The sequence below is a fragment of the Oncorhynchus tshawytscha genome, linkage group LG07, assembly GCF_018296145.1.
Source record: "Oncorhynchus tshawytscha isolate Ot180627B linkage group LG07, Otsh_v2.0, whole genome shotgun sequence".
NCBI lineage: Eukaryota > Metazoa > Chordata > Actinopteri > Salmoniformes > Salmonidae > Oncorhynchus > Oncorhynchus tshawytscha.
In genome coordinates this window covers 42,280,503-42,291,384 of record NC_056435.1, presented here as the reverse complement: position 1 = coordinate 42,291,384, position 10,882 = coordinate 42,280,503, and the positions used below count along the sequence as shown (strand labels likewise).

The 10,882-nt window shown below is 43.4% G+C and overlaps 1 protein-coding gene across 1 annotated transcript in view; it reads left to right on the top strand.

The window, feature by feature from the left end:
- The first annotated feature begins 5,520 nt into the window (after window positions 1–5,520).
- Window positions 5,521–10,882, top strand: part of LOC112254534 (kelch domain-containing protein 8A-like) — a 21,616-nt gene continuing 16,254 nt past the window's right edge. Inside the window, exon 1 of the mRNA XM_042324435.1 lies at window positions 5,521–6,525. The gene's annotated coding sequence lies outside the window, so the exon portion shown is untranslated. The remainder of the gene's footprint in view (window positions 6,526–10,882) is intronic.

Below are 10,882 nucleotides of genomic sequence, written 5' to 3'. Positions count from 1 at the left end.
ACAGTAGTTAAGTAACGTCCATCGGAAGAAGTGAACCAAGGTGCAGCGTGGTACGTGTTCATGATTCTTCATTTCTCAGAACACCAAACAAAATAGCAAAGGAATAACGACCGTCATGTTCTGTAGGCTTCACAGAGATAACAAAAAACAACATCCCACAACCTAAGGTGGCACAACAGGCTGCCTAAGTATGATTCCCAATCAGAGACAACGATAGACAGCTGTCCATGATTGAGAACCATACCCAGCCAAAACATAGAAACGCAAAACATAGAATGCCCACCCCACATCACACCCTGACCTAACCAAATAGAGAAATAAAACAGCTCTCTAAGGTCAGGGCGTGACAAGTTAACCATACTGAGTAATGCAAGGCTAGCATTAGCATTGATGCCCAAACTACAATCGGAGTGAATGGGATCCAGTTAGCATGTTAAAGTCAAGTGTAATTGTGTAAACTATCCCTCTTACTGAGAGATGTGTGTGTGTGCGATACTATAGTTGTTCACTCCGCAGGAGTTCTGCTCTGCAGACCTAAGTTCTGGCCAATGGATTAAAAACAGTGACATTTTGACAAACCAATGATAGTACCTCCCACCTGTGATCCACTTTACAAGGTGTCAGAGGTCTGCCCAGACACAACCTCCTCCTAGGTTGATCTGTTGATCTGAAACAATTTGATGGCTACAGTATATGGTAGTTGCTCCATCTTGCCCAACAGCAAGGGTCTTGAAGTGATCGATGTGTGTGTGTGTGTGTGTGTGTGTGTGTGTGTGTGTGTGTGTGTGTGTGTGTGTGTGTGTGTGTGTGTGTGTGTGTGTGTGTGTGTGTGTGTGTGTGTGTGTGTGTGTGAGTGAGAGACAGAAAGAGAGAAGCACCTAGATCTTCTGCACAAATTCTGTCAGACTTGGGCCCTGAAAGTAAATCTCAGGAAGACAAAAATAATGGTGTTCCAAAAAAGGTAAATTTGCAAGGACCACAAATGCAAATTCCATTTAGACACCATTTCCCTAGAGCACACAAAAAAGGCAGGCATGTAGGAAGAAACGTAGAGAGGAACCAGACTCTGAGGAGTGTCTAGTCTTCTTCTGGCTGTGCCAGGTGGAGAATAGAAGAGTACATGGCCATTAAGGCCAAATTGTCTTCAAAATGTTCAAACGTTCATAGATGACCAGCAGGGTCAAATAATAAACACAGTGGTTGTAGAGGGTGCAATAATTCAGTAACTCAGGATTAAATGTCAGTTGGCTTTTCAAAGCCAAGCATTCAGAAGTCGAGACAGCAGGTACGGTAGAGAGAGAGTCGAAAACAGGTCAGGGTTCCATAAGCACAGGCAGAACAGATTAAACCGGAGCAGCAGGACAACCAGGTGGAATGGGGGCAGCCAGGAGTCATTAGGCCAGGTAGTCCTGAGGCATGATTCTTGGGCTCGCTCAGGTCCTCCGGGAGGGGAGGGAGAGAGAATTAGAGGGAGCATATTTAAATATATAACAGACAGACCCTAGCCCCCCGGTACATAGACTATAGCAGCATAGATACTGGAGGCTGAGACAGGGGTGGGACGTGGGACAGTGTGGCCCCGTCCAATGATACCACCGGACAGGGTCAACCAGGAAAGATATAACCTCACCCACTTTGCCAAAGCACAGCCCCCACACCACTAGTCTTCAGTAAAGATTAAAGGTCAAGGCCTAGTCTACGTCTCTCACCTGGATAGGCAGGCCATTCCATAAAAATGGAGCTCGATAGGAGAAAGCCCTGCCTCCACCTGTTTGCTTAGAAATTATAGGGACAATAAGGAGGCCTGCGTCTTGACCGTAGCATACATGTAGGTACGTACAGCAGGACTAAATCGGAGAGATAGGTAGGAGCAAGCCCACGGAATGCTTTGTAGGTTAGCTGTAAAACCTTGAAATCAGCCCTAGCCTTAACAGGAAGCCAGTGTAGAGAAGCTAGCAATGGAGTAATGTGATTTTAAAAAACGAGGTTCTAGTCAAATTTCTAGCAGCCGTGTTTAGCACTAACTGAAGTTTATTTAGTGCTTTATCCGGGTAGCCGGAGAGTAGAGCATTGCAGTAGTCTAATCTAGAAATGACAAAAGCATGGATTAGCTGCGTCATTTTTAGACAAAAAGTTTCAGATTTTTGCAATGTTAGGAAGATGGAAAAAAGCTGTCCTTGAAATGTTCTTGATATGTTCTTTAAAAGAGAGATCAGGGTCCGCGAGATCAGTAACGCCGAGGTCCTTAACAGCTTTATTTGAGACGACTGTACAACCATCAAGATTGATTGTCAGATCCAACAGCAGATCTCTTTGTTTTTTAGAACCTAGCATCTCTGTTTTGTCTGAGTTTAAAAGAAAAACATTTGCAGCAATCCACTTCTTTATGTCGAAATGTACAGCTGTTGTAACAGCTCTCCTCTTCGTCTGATGATGAGCAATTGGAATCATCAGAACAACACGCAGCGAGGTAAGTGTTCATATTACATTTAATTAAATAAACTGAGCACTGAATGACAAAAACAACAAAGAGCGTGAACGACACAAAACAGTCCTGTAAGGTGAAAAAACAGGAAACAACTACCCACAAACACAGGTGGGAACAGGCTACCTAAGTATGGTTCTCAATCAGAGACAACGATTGACAGCTGCCTCTGATTGGGAACCATACCAGGCCAAACACATAGAAATACAACACACAGAACAAAACATAGAATGAAAAACATAGAATGCCCACCCCAACTCACGCCCTTACCAAACCAAAATAAATACATAAAAAGGGAACTAAGGTCAGGACGTGACAGCTGTGTGTCATCCACATACAGTGGGGGAAAAAGGTATTTAGTCAGCCACCAATTGTGCAGGTTCTCCCACTTAAAAAGATGAGAGAGGCCTGTAATTTTCATCATAGGTACACTTCAACTATGACAGACAAAATGAGAAAAAACATCCAGAAAATCACATTGTAGGATTTTTAATGAATTTATTTGCAAATTATGGTGGAAAATAAGTATTTAGATATTTAATTACAACACTGTATATAGACATATTATAAACTGGGTGGTTTGAGCCCTGAATGCTGATTGGCTGACAGACATGGTATATCAGACCGTATACCACAGGTACGACAAAACATTTATTTTAACTGCTCTAATTACATTGGTAAACAGTTTCTGATAGCACCTCTGGGGTTTAGTGGTATATAAAGAAATAATAAAAACATTTAAAATGTCATATTTAAGCAATAAGGCCTGAGGAGGTGTGGTATATGACCAATATACCACAGCTAATACCACAGCTAATGCCTGTATCCCGGCACTCTGCATTGCATCGTGCAGAAGAACAGCCCTTAGCCGTTGTATATTGGCCATATACCACACCTCCTCAGGCCTCATTGCTTAAATATGACATTTTAAATGTTTTTATTATTTCTTTACTTTTGTGAGTGTAATGTTTACTGTACATTTTTTAATTAATAATTTAACTTTTGTTTATTATCTATTTCACTTGCTTTGGCAATGTAAACATATGTTTCCCAGTGCGTGTCTCCAGCCTGGTACGTCCTGTGCCAGCTCCACGCACGAAGCCTCCAGTGATGATCCATGGCACGAAGCCTCCAGTGATGATCCATGGCCCGGAGCCTCCAGTGATGATCCATGGCCCAGAGCCTCTAGTGATGATCCATGGCCCGGAGCCTCCAGTGATAATCCATGGCGAGGAGCCTCCATTGAGGGTGCCCAGTCCGGAGCCTCCATTGAGGGTGCCCAGTCCGGAGCCTCCAGCGAGGGTTCCCAGTCCGGAGCATCCAGCGGTCCGGAGCCGTCTGCGACGATCTATGGTCCGGAGTCCCCGGTGACGATCTACGGTCCGGAGTCCCCGGTGACGATCTATGGTCCGGAGTCCCCGGTGACGATCTACGGTCCGGAGTCCCCGGTGACGATCTACGGTCCAGAGTCCCCGGTGACGATCTACGGTCCGGAGTCCCCGGTGACGATCTACGGTCCGGAGTCCCGGTGACGATCTACGGTCCGGAGTCCCGGTGACGATCTACGGTCCGGAGTCCCGGTGACGATCTATGGTCCGGAGTCCCCGGTGACGATCTACGGTCCGGAGTCCCCGGTGACGATCTATGGTCCGGAGTCCCCGGTGACGATCTACGGTCCGGAGTCCCCGGTGACGATCTACGGTCCGGAGTCCCCGGCGACGATCTACGGTCCGGAGGCCTCGGCGATGATCCACAGTTCGATTCCTCCGGCGATGATTCACGGTCCGGAGCTTCCGGCGACGATCCCCGCACCAGAGGCGCCACCGAAGTTGGCGGAGCCACGTGCGGAGCATGGTCTGCATCCCGCACCGGAGCCACCACCGAGGGTAGATGCCCACCCGGACCCTCCCTATGGGTTCAGGTTAGCGGCCGGAGTCCGCACCTTGGGGGGGCGTATTGTCACGCCCTGACCTTAGGGATCATTTTAATTCTCTATTTGGTTAGGTCAGGGTGTGACTAGGGTGGGCAATCTATGTTTTCTATTTCTTTGTTGGCCGGGTATGGTTCCCAATCAGAGGCAGCTGTCTATCAATGTCTCTGATTGGGAATCATACTTAAGCAGCTTTTTCCCACCTGTAGTTTGTGGGATCTTGTTTTGGTACTGTGCTGTTTAGCCCTACTAAACTTTACGTTTTGTTTGTATTTGTTGTTTTTTCGGTGTTCATTGAATAAAGTAAGATGTACGCCTACCACTCTGCACCTTGGTCCGATCCTTCCATCCACAAGCGTAACACCACCCATCTACCTCATTCCCATATTGTTATTATTATTTTACGCTCCTTTGCACCCCAGTATCTCTACTTGCACATTCATCTTCTGCACATCTATCACTCCAGTGTTTAATTGCTCAATTGTAATTATTTTGCCACTATGGCCTGTTTATTGCCTTACCTCCCTAATCTTGCTTAATTTGCACACCCTGTATATAGCCTTTTCTATTGTGTTATTGACTGTACATTTGTTTATTCCATGTGTAACTCTGTGTAGTTTCTGTCCCCCTGCTTTGCTTTATCTTGGCCAGATCGCAGTTGTATATGAGAACTTGTTCTCAACTGGCCTACCTGGTTAAATAAAAAATAAAAACATTTAATTAAGTATAGATGAACAAAAGTGAAGTTATGAGAAAAGCTTTGAGCTTCATGATGTAGGCCTGCTGTGGTGTATGGCATTCCAGGCCATAAAATGTGCCTACAGAGGATATTATGATAGATCTAAACGAGTTCATTCAATGGCACTGATACACAGACATTGACAGAAAATGTTGAGTTAAATGACAAACACAAACAAAAGGAATATTAGATATAACATTTTATTGACACAATTCTGCAGAGCTATGTACTCACTATAAAATATTCATGCAGCGATTTGAGTTGAGTCGACTGAAGGCAATACATGTCAGTGATTTACTTTTTATGCAAAACTAAATGCATAAAAGTGTGTCAAAGTGCGATGTGGGTTATCGGTACAGCAGTCTCTTTCCGATTTCTACAGTTAATGTATGAATGACAATTAGTAGGCTACGGTGAAGGCAGAAATGTATACTTCAAGTGTGACCCACATAATGACGATGGATGGAAGTGGCTGGGTTTGTTTGAAAATGTTTTTTAAGAGTGCGGTACCACAAGAGCCTGCCCGTTTCACAGCGAGGATAGAAGAGAGAGGGTGTGTCTATTAGGCTACTTGAGTGGCTTGTTGCACTGAAACCTCTCTCCATCTCTCAGCCTGGCCAGGGGAAACGCCGACGGATAGAAGGCATGTGAGCACCTGGACCGCGTGAAGATCGTAATGTAACTGAGAAGGATTCATATAAATATTGTCGCTTTTAATGTGACCGGCCGATCGTTTTGTGCGCCGCGTCCGCTTTGTGATCAACTTCTCTGGGGAGTGTGGGTGCACCTCTCGGTGTTCCGAAAACTCAGTCGCCAGAAGCTCTACAGCCTCTTATTGTATGTGGGGGCTTCCTATTCCTAATAATAGCCTTACTTCTACATACAAAACGTTGTTTCAGTATACCAGTAATTTATTTTTGGTTTGCTGTGTCATTCAGACGAATTGCGGCGTAAATGAAACAACGTTGAATGGATATTGTAGGCTACAGAAACAACAAAGTTATTAGCATCCTTAACGTTGTTTTGTACATACTTCAGTGTATATTGCGCTGACTGGATACATTGTCATTTAATTTGATCATACAAGGCCTCAAATATTGATCGTGTTCATAAATCTTCTGTTTGAATTTATACCGCGTTCAGATCATGTCGGAAACTCGGGACGTCCGAGTTAAAATGAACGTAAGTTTTTTACGTAGAGCTTCCTATTGGTTGGTTCTGGTTTATCCCAAGTGTGAAACTCGGGGTCCGAATCTTCCGCCTAGGTTAGCAAATCGGACAATACGTCTTTCCGACATGATATGCATATGGCATCACCATACACTTCCGCTTATGCTCAATTACCCTGGGGATGAGATCCGTTTGAACTATGTGAGTATTAAAAGACTTTCAGGTCATCATGATGCACCTTAATACAAAACAGATAAAAGTGTGCAATACTTTCAGTAGATTATAAGCCTATTATTCATGGTGATACACCTATTATCTATTTTTATGTTCTAACTTGTTATTTTTTTACAAGTGGTAAGATGATGATGAGGATTGTGATGATGATGATGATGATGGTGTTGTTGTGGTGGTTGTTGTTGATAAAGATGATGATGACTGTGCTTGTATCAAATCAAATCAAATCAAATCTTATTTGTCACATACACATGGTTAGCAGATGTTAATGCGAGTGTAGCGAAATGCTTGTGCTTCTAGTTCCGACAATGCAGTAATAACGAGCAAGTAATCTAACTAACAATTCCAAAAAAAACTACTGTCATACACAGTGTAAGGGGATAAAGAATATGTACATAAGGATATATGAATGAGTGATGGTACAGAGCAGCATAGGCAAGATACAGTAGATGATATCGAGTACAGTATATACATATGAGATAAGTATGTAAACCAAGTGGCATAGTTAAAGTGGCTAGTGATACATGTATTACATAAGGATGCAGTCGATGATATAGAGTACAGTATCAACGTATGCATATGAGATGAACAATGTAGGGTAAGTAACATTATATAAGGTAGCATTGTTTAAAGTGGCTAGTGATATATTTACATCATTTCCCATCAATTCCCATGATTAAAGTGGCTGGAGTAGAGTCAGTGTCATTGACAGTGTGTTGGCAGTAGCCACTCAATGTTAGTGGTGGCTGTTTAACAGTCTGATGGCCTTGAGATAGAAGCTGTTTTTCAGTCTCTCGGTCCCAGCTTTGATGCACCTGTACTGACCTCGCCTTCTGGATGGCAGCGGGGTGAACAGGCAGTGGCTCGGGTGGTTGATGTCCTTGATGATCTTTATGGCCTTCCTGTAGCATCGGGTGGTGTAGGTGTCCTGGAGGGCAGGTAGTTTGCCCCCGGTGATGCGTTGTGCAGACCTCACTACCCTCTGGAGAGCCTTACGGTTGAGGGCGGTGCAGTTGCCATACCAGGCGGTGATACAGCCCGCCAGGATGCTCTCGATTGTGCATCTGTAGAAGTTTGTGAGTGCTTTTGGTGACAAGCCAATTTCTTCAGCCTCCTGAGGTTGAAGAGGCGCTGCTGCGCCTTCCTCACGATGCTGTCTGTGTGAGTGGACCAATTCAGTTTGTCTGTGATGTGTATGCCGAGGAACTTAAAACTTGCTACCCTCTCCACTACTGTTCCATCGATGTGGATGGGGGTGTTCCCTCTGCTGTTTCCTGAAGTCCACAATCATCTCCTTAGTTTTGTTGACGTTGAGTGTGAGGTTATTTTCCTGACACCACAGTCCGAGGGCCCTCACCTCCTCCCTGTAGGCCGTCTCGTCGTTGTTGGTAATCAAGCCTACCACTGTTGTGTCGTCCGCAAACTTGATGATTGAGTTGGAGGCGTGCATGGCCACGCAGTCGTGGGTGAACAGGGAGTACAGGAGAGGGCTCAGAACGCACCCTTGTGGGGCCCCAGTGTTGAGGATCAGCGGGGAGGAGATGTTGTTGCCTACCCTCACCACCTGGGGGCGGCCCGTCAGGAAGTCCATTACCCAGTTGCACAGGGCGGGGTCGAGACCCAGGGTCTCGAGCTTGATGACGAGCTTGGAGGGTACTATGGTGTTGAATGCCGAGCTGTAGTGCTGTAGTGCTGAGGAGAATGATGCTGAAGATAATGAATTATTCTGTCTGAAATGTCATCTGTTTGTTATGCTGTCTGAATGCCTCACCTCCAGCCCAATCGCTCGCTATACAGCTAGGAGCAAGGCTGAGAGATCTGGGACACTCTCTGAGCTGAATATAGACTGAAATCCCCTTCTCTCTTTTCTTCTCGTCTCATCTCCTCCTTCTCACCTCCTCCTGTCCTCGCAGTGCTTATTGATTACTTACAATCATAAAAACCCTATAGATCAGTGGGCTTGTGCATTGAGCTACCCTATGGGATTTATGGTAAATTAATAAATATAAGATCAAGGCCAGAAATTAAATAGGGAGACCTGGTCCTGTAGGCTCTCGTTTCTTTCTCTCTCTCTCTCTCTCTCTCTCTCTCTCTCTCTCACACACACACGCTCACGCACACACACATACACACACACTAGTAATTAAGTATAAAACCCTAGGGATTGTGTCCCAGGCTTCCCAACCATCAATAACTCTACTTGTTCTTTATTGCTCTCTCAATAATCTCTCTCTTTCTCTACCTCAGCAAAACTCTCTCCTTTATCCCACTCCTCCTCAATACTCTCCTCATCTCTCTTTCCTTCTTTCTGCTCTCCCTGTCTGCACTCATGCATTCTCCAGGCTGCCACGTTGGATAAAGTCATTCTAATGGGGCTCTTTCACATCAGCCAGTGTACTGAGTGTCCGTGTGTCTCCAAGTGTGTATGCGTGTTTGTTCCCAGGGGGTAATGTGCAATATGTCTCAATTGAGTATACCGTCCAATGGCTTACATAACAGAATGCCTAAAGTATGTGTCCTCCGTTTTATGCCTTGATACCTACATGCATACAGTTTATTCTAGAGGTCGGCCGATTATGATTTTTCAATGCTGATACTGTTACCGATTATTGAAGGACAAAAAAAGCCGATAATGAGTAATCTCCCATTTTTATATATATATATATATATATATATATTACAACAATACTGAATGAACAATGAACACTTCTATTTTAACTTAATATAATACATATATAAAATCTAATCTCAAATAAACAATGAAACATGTTCAATTTGGTTTAAATAATGCAAAAACACAGTGTAGGAGAAGAAAGTAAAAGCACAATGCGTGCCATGTAAAAACACTAACGTTTCAGTTCCTTCCTCAGAACATGAGAACATATGAACACATTCTACTTTGCACATTCTTCCACTGCAAATCTACCATTCCAGTGTTTTACTTGCTATATTGTATTTACTTTGCCACCATGGCCTTTTTTTGCCTTTACCTCCCTTCTCACCTCATTTGCTCACATTGTATATAGACTTGTTTATACTGTATTATTGACTGTATGTTTGTTTTACTCCATGTGTAACTCTGTGTCGTTGTATCTGTCGAACTGCTTTGCTTTATCTTGGCCAGGTCGCAATTGTAAATGAGAACTTGTTCTCAACTTGCCTACCTGGTAAAATAAAGGTGTAATAATAATAATAATAATAATAAATTAATATGGTAAAATCCAGAAACTATTATTTCGAAAACAAAACGTTTATTCTTTCAGTGAAATACGGAACCGTTCCGTATTTTATCGAACGGGTGGCAACTTTAAGTCTAAATATTGCTGTTACATTGCACAACCTTCAATGTTATGTCATAATTATGTAAAATTCTGGCAAATTAATTACGGTCTTTGTTAAGAAGAAATGGTCTTCACACAGTTCGCAACGAGCCAGGCTGCCCAAACTCCTGCATATACCCTGACTCTGTTGCACAGAACGCAAGAGAAGTTACACAATTTCCCTAGTTAATATTGCCTGAATTTCTTTTAACTAAATATACAGGTTTTAAAAAATATACTTGTGTATTGATTTTAAGAAAGGTATTGATGTTTATGGTTAGATACATTGGTGCAACGATTGTTCTCTTTTCGAGAATGCGCTTTTGTTAAATCATCACCAGTTTGGCGAAGTTGAAGTAGGCTGTGATTCGATGATAAATTAACAGGCACCGCATTGATTATATGCAACGCAGGACAAGCTAGTTAAACTAGTAATATCATCAACCATGTGTAGTTAACTAGTAATTATGTTTAGATTGATTGTTTTTTTTATAAGATGAGTTTAATGCTAGCTAACAACTTACCTTGGTTCCTTGCAGCCACCTGGTCCATTTGATGCTGCACTCGCGTAACAGGTGGTCAACCTGCCACGCAGTCTCCTCGTGGATTGCAATGTAAATCGGCCGTAAGTCTGTTAATTGGCCGATAGAATGTCTCCCTATCTAAGTTTTTGATGATTTAATTTCTAACTGCCACACCACTTTGTATCCGCTTGTGCTGCCTGTATGTACGCTGCTGGGTTGCTATGGAAACTATTGGTCTGCTTTTACAGCAGCTGTTTACTCACATGCAGACAGCATACAAACACACACACAGACAAGCGATGCCAGGAGGGTGAGACAGACATTAGCCTTTTAACAGAGAGAGATTAGATACTTACTTGGCCAACTATTCCTCCAACTCTGCCAACAATCTATCCCAACTCTCTTCTTGTCCTATGTTCTGAAACCCATATTCATTTATTTAGATAGAGCTTTGTGGGGCTGCTAATTGCTCATAAGAAA